Source organism: Triticum aestivum, chromosome 1A, assembly GCF_018294505.1.
Source record: "Triticum aestivum cultivar Chinese Spring chromosome 1A, IWGSC CS RefSeq v2.1, whole genome shotgun sequence".
Classification (NCBI taxonomy): Eukaryota; Viridiplantae; Streptophyta; class Magnoliopsida; order Poales; family Poaceae; genus Triticum; species Triticum aestivum.
In genome coordinates this window covers 315,435,728-315,453,779 of record NC_057794.1, presented here as the reverse complement: position 1 = coordinate 315,453,779, position 18,052 = coordinate 315,435,728, and positions in this window count along the sequence as shown.

Sequence of the window (18,052 nt, the reverse complement as noted above, 5' to 3'; positions counted from 1 at the left end):
CCACAATTCATCGGTCTCAACAAACACACCGCAAAAAGAAGATTACATCGAATAGTTCTCCACAAGAGAGGGGGAGAACATTGTATTGAGATCCAAAAAGAGAGAAGAAGCCATCTAGCTACTAACTATGGACCCGTAGGTCTGAGGTAAACTACTCACACTTCATCGGAGAGGCTATGGTGTTGATGTAGAAGCCCTCCGTGATCGATGCCCCCTCCGGCGGAGCTCCGGAACAGGCCCCAAGATGGGATCTCATGGATACAGAAAGTTACGGTGGTGGAATTAGGGTTTTGGCTCCTATTCTGATCGTTTGGGGGTACGTGGATATATATAGGAGGAAGGAGTACGTCGGTGGAGCAACAGGGGGCCCACGAGGGTGGAGGGCGCGCCTGGGGGGTAGGCAGGCGCGCCCCCTACCTCGTGGCCTCCTGTTTTATTTCTTGATGTAGGGTCCAAGTCTCTCTGGTCTTATTCGTTGAGAAAATCACGTTCCCGAAGGTTTCATTCCGTTTGGACTCCGTTTGATATTCCTTTTCTTCGAAACCCTAAAACAGGCAAAAAACAGCAATTCTGGGTTGGGCCTCCGGTTAATAGGTTAGTCCCAAAAATAATATAAAAGTGGGTAATAAAGCCCAAGAATGTCCAAAACAGTAGATAATATAGCATGGAGCAATCAAAAATTATAGATACGTTGGAGACGTATCAAGCATCCCCAAGCTTAATTCCTGCTCGTCCTCGAGTAGGTAAATGATAAAAACAGAATTTTTGATGCGGAGTGCTACTTGACATAATTTTAATGTAATTCTTCTTAATTGTGGTATGAATATTCAGATCCGAAAGATTCAAGACAAAAGTTCATATTGACATAAAAATAATAATACTTCAAGCATACTAACAAAGCAATTATGTCTTCTCAAAATAACATGGCTAAAGAAAGTTATCCCTACAAAATCATATAGTCTGGCTATGCTCTATCTTCACCACACAAAATATTTAAATCATGCACAACCCCGATGACAAGCCAAGCAATTGTTTCATACTTTTGACATTCTCAAAACTTTTTCAATCTTCACGCAATACATGAGCGTGAGCCATGGATATAGCACTATAGGTGGAATAGAGTGGTGGTTGTGGAGAAGACAAAAAGGGAGAAGATAGTCTCACATCAACTAGGCGTATCAACGGGCTATGGAGATGCCCATCAATAGATATCAATGTGAGTGAGTAGGGATTGCCATGCAACAGATGCACTAGAGCTATAAGTATATGAAAGCTCAAAAGAAACTAAGTGGGTGTGCATCCAACTTGCTTGCTCATGAAGACGTAGGGCAATTTGAGGAAGCCCAGCATTAGAATATACAAGCCAAGTTCTATAATGAAAAATTCCCACTAGTATATGAAAGTGATAACATGAGAGACTCTCTAATATGAAGATCATGGTGCTACTTTGAAGCACAGGTGTGGTAAATGGATAGTAACATTGTCCCTTCTCTCTTTTTCTCTCATATTTTTTATTTGTTTGGGCTTTTTCTCTTTTTTATGGCCTCTTTTTTTTCGTCCGGAGCCTCATCCCGACTTGTGGGGGAATCATAGTCTCCATCATCCTTTCCTCACTGGGACAATGCTCTAATAATGATGATCATCACACTTTTATTTTTCTTACAACTCGATACTTAGAACAAAATATGACTCTATATGAATGCCTCCGGCGGTGTACTGGGATATGCAATAACTCATGAGTGACATGTATGAAAGAATTATGAATGGTGGCTTTGCCACAAATACGATGTCAACTACATGATCATGCTAAGCAATATGACAATGATGGAGTGTGTCATAATAAACGGAACGGTGGAAAGTTGCATGGCAATATATCTCGGAATGGCTATGGAAATGCCATAATAGGTAGGTATGGTGGCTGTTTTGAGGAAGGTAAATGGTGGGTGTATGATACCGGCGAAAGGTGCACGGTATTAGAGAGGCTAGCAAAGGTGGAAGGGTGAGAGTGCGTATAATCCATGGACTCAACATTAGTCATAAAGAACTCATATACCTATTAAAATCTACAAGTTATCAAAGCAAAGTATTATGCGCATGCTCCTAGGGGGATATATTGGTAGGAAAATACCATCGCTCGTCCCCGACCGCCACTCATAAGGAAGGCAATCAATAAATAAATCATGCTCCGACTTCATCACATAACGGTTCACCATACGTGTATGCTACGGGAATCACAAGCTTCAACACAAGTATTTCTCAAATTCACAACTACTCAACTAGCATGACTTTAATATCACCATCTCCATATCTCAAAACAATTATCAAGTATCAAACTTATCATAGTATCCAACACACTCATAAGAAAGTTTTATTATTAATCTTGTGTACCAAGCATATTAGGAATTTAAGAAAATTACCATGCTATTTAAGACTCTCAAAATAATCTAAGTGAATCATGAGAGATCAATAGTTTCTATAAAAAATCCACCACCGTGCTCTAAAAGATATAAGTGAAGTACTAGAGCAAAATTATATAACTCAAAAGATATAAGCGAAGCACATAGAGTATTCTAACAAATTCCAAATCATGTATGGCTCTCTCAAAAGGTGTGTACAGCAAGGATGATTGTGGTAAACTAACAAGCAAAGACTCAAATCATACAAGACGCTCCAAGCAAAACACATATCATGTGGTAATAAAAATATAGCTCCAAGTAAAGTTACCGATAGAAGTAGACGAAAGAGGGGATGCCTTCCGGGGCATCCCCAAGCTTTGGCTTTTAGGTGTCCTTAGATTATCTTGGGGTGCCATGGGCATCCCCAAGCTTAGGCTCTTGCCACTCCTTGTTCCATAATCCATCAAATCTTTACCCAAAACTTGAAAACTTCACAACACAAAACTTAAAGTAGAAAATCTCGTGAGCTCCGTTAGCGAAAGAAAACAAAAGACCACTTCAAGGTACTGTAATGAACTCATTCTTTATTTATATTGGTGTTATACCTACTGTATTCCAACTTCTCTATGGTTTATAAACTATTTTACTAGCCATAGATTCATCAAAATAAGCAAACAACACACGAAAAACAGAATCTGTCAAAAACAGAACAGTCTGTAGTAATCTGTAGCTAGCGCAAGATCTGGAACCCCAAAAATTCTAAAATAAATTTATGGACGTGAGGAATTTATCTATTAATCATCTTCAAAAAGAATTAACTAAATAGCACTTTCCAAATAAAAATGACAGCAGTTCTCGTGAGCGCTAAAGTTTCTGTTTTTTACAGCAAGTTCAACAAGACTTTCCCCAAGTCTTCCCAATGGTTCTACTTGGCACAAACACTAATTAAACACAAAAAAACAACCAAAACAGAGGCTAGATAAATTATTTATTACTAAATAGGAGCAAAAAGCAAGGAATAAAAATAAAATTGGGTTGCCTCCCAACAAGCGCTATCGTTTAACGCCCCTAGCTAGGCATAACAAGCAAGAATAGATCTAGGTATTGCCATCTTTGGTAGGCAATCCATAAGTGGCTCTCATAATAGATTCATAAGGTAATTTAATTTTCTTTCTAGGAAAGTGTTCCATGCCTTTCCTTAATGGAAATTGGAATCTAATATTTCCTTCCTTCATATCAATAATTGCACCAATCGTTCTAAGGAAAGGTCTACCAAGAATAATAGGACATGAAGGATTGCAATCTATGTCAAGAACAATAAAATCTACGGGCACATAATTCCTATTTGCAACAATAAGAACATCATTAATTCTTCCCATAGGTTTCTTAATAGTGGAATCCGCAAGGTGCAAGTTTAGAGAGCAATCATCAAAATCACGGAAACCTAACAAATCACACAAAGTCTTTGGAATCGTGGAAACACTAGCACCCAAATCACATAAAGCATAGCATTCATGATCTTTAATTTTAATTTTAATAGTTGGTTCCCACTCATCATAAAGTTTTCTAGGGATAGAAACTTCCAATTCAAGTTTTTCTTCATAAGATTGCATCAAGGCATCAACGATATGTTTAGTAAACGCTTTATTTTGACTATAAGCATGAGGAGAATTTAGCACGGATTGCAACAAGGAAATACAATCAATCAAAGAGCAATTTTCATAGTTAAATTCCTTGAAATCCATAATAGTGGGTTTAGCAACATCTAGGGTTTTAATTTCTTCAATCCCACTTTTATCAAATTTAGCATCAAGATCAACAAATTCCGAATTCTTGGAACGCCTTCTAGGTAAAGGTGGATCATATTCAGTCCCATCATTATCAAGATTCATATTGCAAAACAAAGATTTAATAGGGGACACATCAATAACTTTTAGATCTTCATCTTTATTTTCATAGGAACTAGAAGAACACGCTCTTATAAAGGCATCTTTCTTAGCACGCATCCTAGCGGTTCTTTCTTTGCACTCATCAATGGAAATTCTCATGGCTTTGAGAGACTCATTGATATCATGCTTAGGTGGAATAGATCTAAGTTTCAAAGAATCAACATCAAGAGCAATTCTATCAACGTTCCTAGCCAAATCATCAATCTTAAGCAATTTTTCTTCAATCATAGCATTAAAATTCTTTTGCGAAGTAATAAATTCTTTAATATTAGATTCAAAATCAGAGGGCATCTTATTATAATTTCCATAAGAATTGTTGTAGGAATTACCATAATTATTAGAGGGATTACTAGGATAAGGCCTAGGATTGAAATTTCCTCTATACGCGTTGTTACCAAAATTGTTCCTACCAACAAAATTCACATCCATAGATTCATTATTATTCTCAATCAAAGTAGACAAGGGCATATCATTAGGATCAGAAGAAACACTCTTATTAGCAAATAATTTCATAAGTTCATCCATCTTTCCACTCAAAACATTAATTTCTTCTATCGCATGCACCTTTTTATTAGTAGATCTTTCAGTATGCCATTGAGAATAATTAACCATAATATTATCTAGGAGTTTAGTAGCTTCTCCTAAAGTGATTTCCATAAAAGTGCCTCTCGCGGCCGAATCTAAAAGATTTCTAGAAGCAAAATTCAATCAGGCATAAAAGTTTTGTATAATCATCCACAAATTTAAACCATGAGTAGGGCAATTACGTATCATTAATTTCATTCTCTCCCAAGCTTGTGCAACATGTTCATGATCAAGTTGCTTAAATTCATAATATCATTTCTAAGAGTGATGATCTTAGCGGGAGGAAAATACTTAGAGATAAAAGCATCTTTGCACTTATTCCATGAATCAATACTATTTTTAGGCAAAGACGAAAACCAAGCTTTAGCACGATCTCTAAGCGAAAAAGGACATAGCTTCAATTTAACAATATCATTATCCACATATTTAGATGAGTAGCGGCATCTTCACTAGGAAGGCCGGAGAACGGATCTTTCATGACAAGATTCAGCAAAGCAGTATTAATTTCACAAGATTCAGCATCGGTAAGAGGAGCAATAGGAGTGCTAATAAAATCATTATTGTTGGTATTGGTGAAGTCACACAATTTAGTATTATCTTGAGCCATCGTGACAAGCAAGCAAACTAACACACAAGCAAACAAAAAGCAAGCGGGCAAAAAGAGGCAAATAGAGAGAGGGAGGATAGAGAGAGAGGGCGAATAAAATGGCAAGGGTGAAGTGGGGGAGAGGAAAACGAGAGGCAAATGGCAAATAATGTAATGCGGGAGATAAGGGTATGTGATGGGTACTTGGTATGTTGACTTTTGCGTAGACCTCCCCGGCAACGGCGCCAGAAATCCTTCTTGCTACCTCTTGAGCACTGCGTTGGTTTTCCCCGAAGAGGAAGGGATGATGCAGCAAAGTAGCGTAAGTATTTCCCTCAGTTTTTGAGAACCAAGGTATCAATCCAGTAGGAGGCTACGCGCGAGTCCCTCGCACCTGCACAAAACAAATAAATCCTCGCAACCAACGCAAATAGGGGTTGTCAATCCCTATAGGGCCACTTACGAGAGTGAGATCTGATAGATATGATAAGATAATATTTTTGGTATTTTTATGATAAAGATGCAAAGTAAAATAAAGGCAAAGTAAATAGCAAAGGAAATAACTAAGTAGTAGGAGATCAATATGATAAAGATAGACCCGGGGGCCATAGGTTTCACTAGTGGCTTCTCTCGAGAGCATAAGTATTCTACGGTGGGTGAACAAATTACTGTTGAGCAATTGACAGAATTGAGCATAGTTATGAGAATATCTAGGTATGATCATGTATATAGGCATCACGTCCGAGACAAGTAGACCGACTCCTGCCTGCATCTACTACTATTACTCCACTCATCGACCGCTATCCAGCATGCATCTAGAGTATTAAGTTAAAAACAGAGTAACGCCTTAAGCAAGATGACATGATGTAGAGGGATAGACTCATGCAATATGAAGAAAACCCCATCTTGTTATCCTCGATGGCAACAATACAATACGTGCCTTGCTGCCCTTACTGTCACCGGGAAAGGACACCGCAAGATTGAACCCAAAGCTAAGCACTTCTCCCATTGCAAGAAAGATCAATCTAGTAGGCCAAACCAAACTGATAATTCGAAGAGACTTGCAAAGATAACCAATCATACATAAAAGAATTCAGAGAAGATTCAAATATTATTCATAGATAGACTTGATCATAAACCCACAATTCATCGGTCTCAACAAACACACCGCAAAAAGAAGATTACATCGAATAGTTCTCCACAAGAGAGGGGGAGAACATTGTATTGAGATCCAAAAAGAGAGAAGAAGCCATCTAGCTACTAACTATGGACCCGTAGGTCTGAGGTAAACTACTCACACTTCATCGGAGAGGCTATGGTGTTGATGTAGAAGCCCTCCGTGATCGATGCCCCCTCCGGCGGAGCTCCGGAACAGGCCCCAAGATGGGATCTCGTGGATACAGAAAGTTACGGCGGTGGAATTAGGGTTTTGGCTCCGTATCTGATCGTTTGGGGGTACGTAGGTATATATAGGAGGAAGGAGTACGTCGGTGGAGCAACAGGGGGCCCACGAGGGTGGAGGGCGCGCCTGGGGGGGTAGGCGCGCCCCCTACCTCGTGGCCTCCTGTTTATTTCTTGACGTAGGGTCCAAGTCTCCTGGTCTTATTCGTTGAGAAAATCACGTTCCCGAAGGTTTCATTCCGTTTGGACTCCGTTTGATATTCCTTTTCTTCGAAACCCTAAAACAGGCAAAAAACAGCAATTCTGGGCTGGGCCTCCGGTTAATAGGTTAGTCCCAAAAATAATATAAAAGTGGATAATAAAGCCCAATAATGTCCAAAACAGTAGATAATATAGCATGGAGCAATCAAAAATTATAGATACGTTGGAGACGTATCAAGCATCCCCAAGCTTAATTCCTGCTCGTCCTCGAGTAGGTAAATGATAAAAACAGAATTTTTGATGCGGAGTGCTACTTGGCATAATTTTAATGTAATTCTTCTTAATTGTGGTATGAATATTCAGATCCGAAAGATTCAAGACAAAAGTTCATATTGACATAAAAATAATAATACTTCAAGCATACTAACAAAGCAATTATGTCTTCTCAAAATAACATGGCTAAAGAAAGTTATCCCTACAAAATCATATAGTCTGGCTATGCTCTATCTTCACCACACAAAATATTTAAATCATGCACAACCCAGATGACAAGCCAAGCAATTGTTTCATACTTTTGACATTCTCAAAACTTTTTCAATCTTCACACAATACATGAGCGTGAGCCATGGATATAGCACTATAGGTGGAATAGAGTGGTGGTTGTGGAGAAGACAAAAAGGGAGAAGATAGTCTCACGTCAACTAGGCGTATCAATGGGCTATGGAGATGCCCATCAATAGATATCAATGTGAGTGAGTAGGGATTGCCATGCAACAGATGCACTAGAGCTCAAAAAGAAACTAAGTGGGTGTGCATCCAACTTGCTTGCTCATGAAGACCTAGGGCAATTTTGAGGAAGCCCATCATTGGAATATACAAGCCAAGTTCTATAATGAAATATTCCCACTAGTATATGAAAGTGATAACATGAGAGACTCTCTACTATGAAGATCATGGTGCTACTTTGAAGCACAGGTGTGGTAAATGGATAGTAACATTGTCCCTTCTCTCTTTTTATCTCATATTTTTTTATTTGTTTGGGCCTTTTCTCTTTTTTATGGCCTCTTTTTTTTCGTCCGGAGTCTCATCCCGACTTGTGGGGGAATCATAGTCTCCATCATCCTTTCCTCACTGGACAATGCTCTAATAATGATGATCATCACACTTTTATTTTTCTTACAACTCGATACTTAGAACAAAATATGACTCTATATGAATGCCTCCGGCGGTGTACTGGGATATGCAATAACTCATGAGTGACATGTATGAAAGAATTATGAATGGTGGCTTTGCCACAAATACGATGTCAACTACATGATCATGCTAAGCAATATGACAATGATGGAGTGTGTCATAATAAACGGAACGGTGGAAAGTTGCATGGCAATATATCTCGGAATGGCTATGGAAATGCCATAATAGGTAGGTATGGTGGCTGTTTTGAGGAAGGTATATGGTGGGTGTATGATACCGGCGAAAGGTGCGCGGTATTAGAGAGGCTAGCAAAGGTGGAAGGGTGAGAGTGCGTATAATCCATGGACTCAACATTAGTCATAAAGAACTCATATACTTATTGCAAAAATCTACAAGTTATCAAAGCAAAGTATTACGCGCATGCTCCTAGGGGGATAGATTGGTAGGAAAAGACCATCGCTCGTCCCCGACCGCCACTCATAAGGAAGGCAATCAATAAATAAATCATGCTCCGACTTCATCACATAACGGTTCACCATACGTGCATGCTACGGGAATCACAAGCTTCAACACAAGTATTTCTCAAATTCACAACTACTCAACTAGCATGACTTTAATATCACCATCTCCATATCTCAAAACAATTATCAAGTATCAAACTTATCATAGTATTCAACACACTCATAAGAAAGTTTTATTATTAATCTTGTATACCAAGCATATTAGGATTTAAGAAATTACCATGCTATTAAGACTCTCAAAATAATCTAAGTGAAGCATGAGAGATCAATAGTTTCTATAAAACAAATCCACCACCGTGCTCTAAAAGATATAAGTGAAGTACTAGAGCAAAATTATATAACTCAAAAGATATAAGCGAAGCACATAGAGTATTCTAACAAATTCCAAATCATGTATGGCTCTCTCAAAAGGTGTGTACAGCAAGGATGATTGTGGTAAACTAACAAGCAAAGACTCAAATCATACAAGACGCTCCAAGCAAAACACATATCATGTGGCGAATAAAAATATAGCTCCAAGTAAAGTTACCGATAGAAGTAGACGAAAGAGGGGATGCCTTCCGGGGCATCCCCAAGCTTTGGCTTTTAGGTGTCCTTAGATTATCTTGGGGGTTCCATGGTCATCCCCAAGCTTAGGCTCTTGCCACTCCTTGTTCCATAATCCATCAAATCTTTACCCAAAACTTGAAAACTTCACAACACAAAACTTAAAGTAGAAAATCTCGTGAGCTCCGTTAGCGAAAGAAAACAAAAGATCACTTCAAGGTACTGTAATGAACTCATTCTTTATTTATATTTATGTTATACCTACTGTATTCCAACTTCTCTATGGTTTATAAACTATTTTACTAGCCATAGATTCATCAAAATAAGCAACCAACACACGAAAAACAGAATCTGTCAAAAACAGAACAGTCTGTAGTAATCTGTAGCTAGCGCAATATCTGGAACCCCAAAAATTCTAAAATAAATTTATGGACGTGAGGAATTTATCTATTAATCATCTTTAAAAATAATTAACTAAATAGCACTCTCCAAATAAAAATGACAGCAGTTCTCGTGAGCGCTAAAGTTTCTGTTTTTTACAGCAAGTTCAACAAGACTTTCCCCAAGTCTTCCCAACGGTTCTACTTGGCACAAACACTAATTAAACAAAACACAACCAAAACATAGGCTAGATAAATTATTTATTACTAAACAGGAGCAAAAATCAAGGAATAAAAATAAAATTGGGTTGCCTCCCAACAAGCGCTATCGTTTAACGCCCCTAGCTAGGCATAACAAGCAAGAATAGATCTAGGTATTGCCATCTTTGGTAGGCAATCCATAAGTGGCTCTCATAATAGATTCATAAGGTAATTTAATTTTCTTTCTAGGAAAGTGTTCCATGCCTTTCCTTAATGGAAATTGGAATCTAATATTTCCTTCCTTCATATCAATAATTGCACCAATCGTTCTAAGGAAAGGTCTACCAAGAATAATAGGACATGAAGGATTGCAATCTATGTCAAGAACAATAAAATCTACGGGCACATAATTCCTATTTGCAACAATAAGAACATCATTAATTCTTCCCATAGGTTTCTTAATAGTGGAATCCGCAAGGTGCAAGTTTAGAGAGCAATCATCAAAATCACGGAAACCTAACAAATCACACAAAGTCTTTGGAATCGTGGAAACACTAGCACCCAAATCACATAAAGCATAGCATTCATGATCTTTAATTTTAATTTTAATAGTTGGTTCCCACTCATCATAAAGTTTTCTAGGGATAGAAACTTCCAATTCAAGTTTTTCTTCATAAGATTGCATCAAGGCATCAACGATATGTTTAGTAAACGCTTTATTTTGACTATAAGCATGAGGAGAATTTAGCACGGATTGCAACAAGGAAATACAATCAATCAAAGAGCAATTTTCATAGTTAAATTCCTTGAAATCCATAATAGTGGGTTTAGCAACATCTAGGGTTTTAATTTCTTCAATCCCACTTTTATCAAATTTAGCATCAAGATCAACAAATTCCGAATTCTTGGAACGCCTTCTAGGTAAAGGTGGATCATATTCAGTCCCATCATTATCAAGATTCATATTGCAAAACAAAGATTTAATAGGGGACACATCAATAACTTTTAGATCTTCATCTTTATTTTCATAGGAACTAGAAGAACACGCTCTTATAAAGGCATCTTTCTTAGCACGCATCCTAGTGGTTCTTTCTTTGCACTCATCAATGGAAATTCTCATGGCTTTGAGAGACTCATTGATATCATGCTTAGGTGGAATAGATCTAAGTTTCAAAGAATCAACATCAAGAGCAATTCATCAACGTTCCTAGCCAAATCATCAATCTTAAGCAAATTTTCTTCAATCATAGCATTAAAATTCTTTTGTGAAGTAATAAATTCTTTAATATTAGATTCAAAATCAGAGGGCATCTTATTATAATTTCCATAAGAATTTTTGTAGGAATTACCATAATTATTAGAGGGATTACTAGGATAAGGCCTAGGATTGAAATTTCCTCTATACGCGTTGTTACCAAAATTGTTCCTGCCAATAAAATTCACATCCATAGATTCATTATTATTCTCAATCAAAGTAGACAAGGGCATATCATTAGGATCAGAAGAAACACTCTTATTAGCAAATAATTTCATATGTTCATCCATCTTTCCACTCAAAACATTAATTTCTTCTATCGCATGCACCTTTTTATTAGTAGATCTTTCAGTATGCCATTGAGAATAATTAACCATAATATTATCTAGGAGTTTAGTAGCTTCTCCTAAAGTTATTTCCATAAAAGTGCCTCTCGCGGCCGAATCTAAAAGATTTCTAGAAGCAAAATTCAATCAGGCATAAAAGTTTTGTATAATCATCCACAAATTTAAACCATGAGTAGGGCAATTACGTATCATTAATTTCATTCTCTCCCAAGCTTGTGCAACATGTTCATGATCAAGTTGCTTAAATTCATAATATCATTTCTAAGAGTGATGATCTTAGCGGGAGGAAAATACTTAGAGATAAAAGCATCTTTGCACTTATTCCATGAATCAATACTATTTTTAGGCAAAGACGAAAACCAAGCTTTAGCACGATCTCTAAGCGAAAAAGGACATAGCTTCAATTTAACAATATCATTATCCACATATTTAGATGAGTAGCGGCATCTTCACTAGGAAGGCCGGAGAACGGATCTTTCATGACAAGATTCAGCAAAGCAGCATTAATTTCACAAGATTCAGCATCGGTAAGAGGAGCAATCGGAGTGCTAATAAAATCATTATTGTTGGTATTGGTGAAGTCACACTATTTAGTATTATCTTGAGCCATCGAGACAAGCAAGCAAACTAACACGCAAACAAAAAACAAGCGGGCAAAAAGAGGCAAATAGAGAGGGAGGATAGAGAGAGAGGGCGAATAAAACGGCAAGGGTGAAGTGGGGGAGAGGAAAACGAGAGGCAAATGGAAAATAATGTAATGCGGGAGATAAGGGTATGTGATGGGTACTTGGTATGTTGACTTTTGCGTATACCTCCCCGGCAACGGCACCAGAAATCCTTCTTGCTACCTCTTGAGCACTGCGTTGGTTTCCCCCAAAGAGAAGGGATGATGTAGCAAAGTAGCGTAAGTATTTCCCTTAGTTTTTGAGAACCAAGGTATCAATCCAGTAGGAGGCTACGCGCGAGTCCCTCGCACCTGCACAAAACAAATAAATCCTCGCAACCAATGCAAATAGGGGTTGTCAATCCCTATAGGGCCACTTACGAGAGTGAGATCTGATAGATATGATAAGATAATATTTTTGGTATTTTTATGATAAAAGATGCAAAGTAAAATAAAGGCAAAGGAAATAACTAAGTAGTAGGAGATCAATATGATGAAGATAGACCCGGGGGCCATAGGTTTCACTAGTGGCTTCTCTCGAGAGCATAAGTATTCTACGGTGGGTGAACAAATTATTGTTGAGCAATTGACAGAATTGAGCATAGTTATGAGAATATCTAGGTATGATCATGTATATAGGCATCACGTCCGAGACAAGTAGACCAACTCCTGCCTGCATCTACTACTATTACTCCACTCATCGACCGCTATACAGCATGCATCTAGAGTATTAAGTTAAAAATAGAGTAACGCCTTAAGCAAGATGACATGATGTAGAGGGATAGACTCATGCAATATGAAGAAAACCCCATCTTTTTATCCTCGATGGCAACAATACAATACGTGCCTTGCTGCCCTTACTGTCATCGGGAAAGGACACCGCAAGATTGAACCCAAAGCTAAGCACTTCTCCCATTGCAAGAAAGATCAATCTAGTAGGCCAAACCAAACTGATAATTCGAAGAGACTTGCAAAGATAACCAATCATACATAAAAGAATTCAGAGAAGATTCAAATATTATTCATAGATAGACTTGATCATAAACACACAATTCATTAGTCTCAACAAACACACCGCAAAAAGAAGATTACATCGAATAGTTCTCCACAAGAGAGGGGGAGAACATTGTATTGAGATCCAAAAAGAGAGAAGAAGCCATCTAGCTACTAATTATGGACCCGTAGGTCTGAGGTAAACTACTCACACTTCATCGGAGAGGCTATGGTGTTGATGTAGAAGCCCTCCGTGATCGATGCCCTCTCCGGCGGAGCTCCGGAATAGGCCCCAAGATGGGATCTCGTGGATACAGAAAGTTACGGTGGTGGAATTAGGGTTTTGGCTCCTGTTCTGATCGTTTGGGGGTACGTGGATATATATAGGAGGAAGGAGTACGTCAGTGGAGCAACAGGGGGCCCACGAGGGTGGAGGGCGCGCCTAGGGTAGGCAGGCGCGCCCCCCTACCTCATGCCCTCCTATTTTATTTCTTGACGTAGGGTCCAAGTCTCTCTGGTCTTATTCTTTGAGAAAATCACGTTCCCTTAGGTTTCATTCTGTTTGGACTCCGTTTGATATTCCTTTTCTTTGAAACCCTAAAACAGGCAAAAAACAACAATTCTGGGTTGGGCCTCCGGTTAATAGGTTAGTCCCAAAAATAATATAAAAGTGGATAATAAAGCCCAATAATGTCCAAAACAGTAGATAATATAGCATGGAGCAATCAAAAATTATAGATATGTTGGAGACGTATCAACGCTCACAATACCCCGGCAAGACCCTTGCCGGGAATATACGCGGGACCGCGGCAAGACCTTGCCGCCCCCATCGCCGCCCCAGCTCAGCGACCAACCCACCAACTGAAGCAAGTACCCACGTGGCAGTACGTGGATACTAATCCAACTAGCCAAGCACCAGTATGGCGGCATGCAGATCTTCGTGGATACCCTACCACCACGCCGACTCAATAGCCTGCTAGCCTATGTGGCGTTGCATGCCTCATTGACCTGGACGCGTGTCGGAGCAAGGCGGAGCAGCGACGAATGGGATGGGCCTCGTTACCGCCCCCGATAAAGCAAGTGGACACCTAAGTAGTGCATTTAATGCACATTGTCCTGTGATGACAGACGATAAGCTTATACACTGTATACCTTTCCACCTCCTGTGTGCCACTGTGGCAGCCCCTTTTGACTATAAAAGGAGGCCCGCGACATACTGAGAGGGGATTCAGATCTTTTGGAAGACATACGCATCGTAGCTAGTTCAAGAGCGCAAGAACACTCAAATATACACCAAAGCAGGACTAGGGTATTACGCATCCTTGCGGCCCAAACCTGGGTAAACGATCCTCGTGCTGGCTTCTAGACCCGCTCTTTGCACAACCCCGCACCCGCCAACCATAGCAAAAGGGACCTCAGCGGTACCATAGGTTTCGTTTCCCCCCGACATCTCTGGCGCGCCAGGTAGGGGCACACGGTTGTGAAAATCCGGTTTGAAGGTTAGCACACTGACTTCATCATCACCATGGCCCCCAAGAGAAAGGGGATCATGGCTATCGGTTTGTCCGGGGCCGGCCCGTCCATGCCAGTACAAGCAGACGGCTGGGTACCCCTGTATGGGGCCGAAGACATGGCCCACGAGCGTCCATGACATTCTGGTGGTCGGAGCCAGGCAACCGTCGTCGTTCGAATCCGAGATGACGAGCCGCGCATCGCTGGGTCCGAGGGTGGGGCCGTGCTGCCCACGGGTGGCGCAGCAGCCTCTACGGCACCCCAGCTGGCGCCCGCGCCGTGCCCTTCCCAGGCCGTGTGTGATGAGAAACACCATGATGCTGGAGCCCCTGGGCGCTACCGCGAAAAGAGTCCTATGCGCCACTCGCAGGACAAACCAGGCCGGCATGCGCTCTCCGACGCTGGTGTGGGCGGTGCACGACCACGAGACCGTGACCGAGCCCCTTCTAACCTGGTTAGAAGTCGGAGCGCATCACGGTCTACGCAGATCTCGCCGCCGCCTACGCCAGCAGAAGCGCTGGCGCGCGTGCAGCTGCTCCTCGACTCCCACCCCCTCCCCCCCCTCCCCCGCGCTGTGGAGAAGCTCGACGAGTGGAGAGATACCATCCGAAGCATTGTCAGCTTTGCCAACAAAGACGAACCACTCCCAGTGGGACCCTCGCACCGGCGTCCTGACGAGCCGGTGCATGCTGGCCGTGGAGGGGTCAGAGACGCTGCAACCACGGTGCACTCTCCCCCGCCGCAACCGCAAGAACAGCCACCGACCCATCGACCCGACGTTGGTGACAATGTTTCCACCGCGTCGTCCGACCCGCGAACCCGCCGCGACCAACATCAAGTCCTTCGGGAACGAGCCCAGGAAGACGCTCGAACTACCATCGAACGACGACGGGAGATGCGCCGTCAGTCAGATCGGCGTGCGGGGCCTACTATGGACCACCCGGCGTCGGGGGGGTCCGGTGACCTGCCTTACGAGGTGGGTTGTCCGACCTTTACCCAAGAGCTGCGGCAGTTCTAGTGGCCCTCCCGCCGCACGTTCAAGCCCGATGTTGGCGAGAAGTACAACGGCAAGGCCCACCCGTCGGAGTTCCTCAGCATCTACACCATCACGATGCAACCTGCTGGAGCCCGTGACGACAAGGTGCTTGGCAATTACTTCCTGTTGGCACTCAAACCCAACATCATGTCGTGGTTGATGCACTTGCCACTAGGTTCCATTTCTTCTTGGTCGGATTTGTGTCATGAGTTTGTTGGCGCCTTCATTGGAGGCCACCAAGCTCATGGCCAAGCAAGTGTTTGCACATCATCCCCCAGAAAGAAGGAGAAAACCTGCACAAGTACATACAAAGGTTCAGCCGAGTGTAATACAACATCCCAGATGTTCATCCCGCCGCAGTTATCAGCGCATTCCATCAGAATGTGCACAACCGCAAGATGCACGAGGAGTTGGTGATGAACAAGGTCAAGGATGTGGCCGAACTTTATGTTCTGGATGATAGATGTGCTCGGACTGAAGAGGGGAGGAAGTACCCCGGCAAGGACGCCGGTGCGAAAACCGACTCCACAGACGAAGACACCGCCGCTCCAACAAAGAAGGGCCGACGCCGCAACAGGAATCACAAGGGCAAGACTGTGCTTGTCGTTGAGGGATCCGGCGAGCTCGGCGCCGCCAAAAAGGCCAAGGCTGACGACCCTAGCAAGGAGGTTGCCGAGTGCGCCGCCTGCTTGGCCCTGACAGCTGCCGGCAAGCCAGGAGGCTCCGACAAGCAGTATTGCAAGATCCACCGCACCAAGGGCCATGACCTCCAGAACTGCCGACAAGTTGAGATGCTTGTTGAAAAGTAGAAGGCTGAATACAAAAGGCGAGATAAGGAGAAAGGTCAGGATGGCGCTGAGGGATCCGACAAGAAGTATGGCAGCCAAGGGGGTCGCCGCGGCAAAGATAACCAACAAGAGAGGCTTGCTCGGGGTCGCGACAAGAAAGAGGAGGATGATGATCGCGACGAGGACGACGAGTCTGGCGAGCACGAGTTCCATAAGGCTACAGAGGCCATGTGCGTCGACGGTGGCGCCTCGTTGCACACCTCACACTGCCAGCTGAAGTAGTGGGCGCGTGAAGTCGTTGTAGCAGAGCCGTCGTTTGATGCCCAGAAGCCCCTGAAGTGGTCCCGCACGCCCATCGTTTTCGACACCGAGGATCACCCTGATCGCACAACTGCGGTTGGGTGTTTTGCCATTGTTGGTCTCGCCAACGACATGCAACCTCAAGGTGACGAAAGTGCTGGTTGACGGTGGGGCCGGTCTGAATTTGATCTCGCCCACTGTGATCAAGAAGCTGCAGATTCCTAATGAAGACCTCGAAGAGACGGGCACATTTCAAGGGGTCAACCCGGGAAGGAGCCAGCCTAAAGGTAAAATCACGCTGCCCGTTACATTTGGAGGCGAGCTGAACTATAGGACAGAGAAGATCGTCTTTGATGTCACCGAGATCCCCTTGCCGTACAATGGGATCCTTGGCCGCCCATCGATGGCCAAGTTCATGGCGGCGTCCCACTACGCCTACAACACATTAAAGATGCCAGGGGCGCTGACCATCATAACCGTCCCCTCCGACAAGAAAGATGCGCTCATCTGCACCGATTGACTTTACTGAGAGGTAGTTGCAGCAACTGCCGTGAAGACACTTGCCCCTGCCGCTGAAATTCCAAGGAAGAAGACTACCGAACAAGCGGCATCATTTGCGAATGCAGTAAACGCTCGCGCGGCGACAAAAAAGCTAAGTCATTCGAAACTTTGAGTAATTCCTTTATGTATAAGGTTGTTTTCCTCGGAGATCCTGTTCTTGGTATGAGAAACCTGCACGTGATGGGGGCCTTCCGCTATTGGCAACGCCCTTGTTCTGTTTCGAGTCCGCTCAACAGTTCGACCGGCCGCGTCGAGAACGGCAAGGTGGCCTTCTCGCTATTGGCAACGCCCTTGTTCTGTTTCGAGTCCGCTCAATAGTTTGAGCGGCCGTGCTGAGAACGGCAAGGTGGTTTACTTGGCCGCAAGCACACCCGGCCGGTTGTTGAGGATCCATCCCCGAAACGCCATAGCTTGGGTTCGCGCGCCGGCAAGCCTATCCAGTTGAGCGTAGGGTGTACATACAAAGAAAGATTGAACAGGAAAATAACATGCATCATTTCAAAGTACTGCAGAGTTATATTACACCAGTTGTTGCTGCGGTTCTAACTAAAGATAAAAATTGTCTTGGTCGTGAACCTGCAGCGGCGATGAGAAACGGGGTGCCAAGTCCCGGCGCTGGCCGTCTATCCTTCGAAC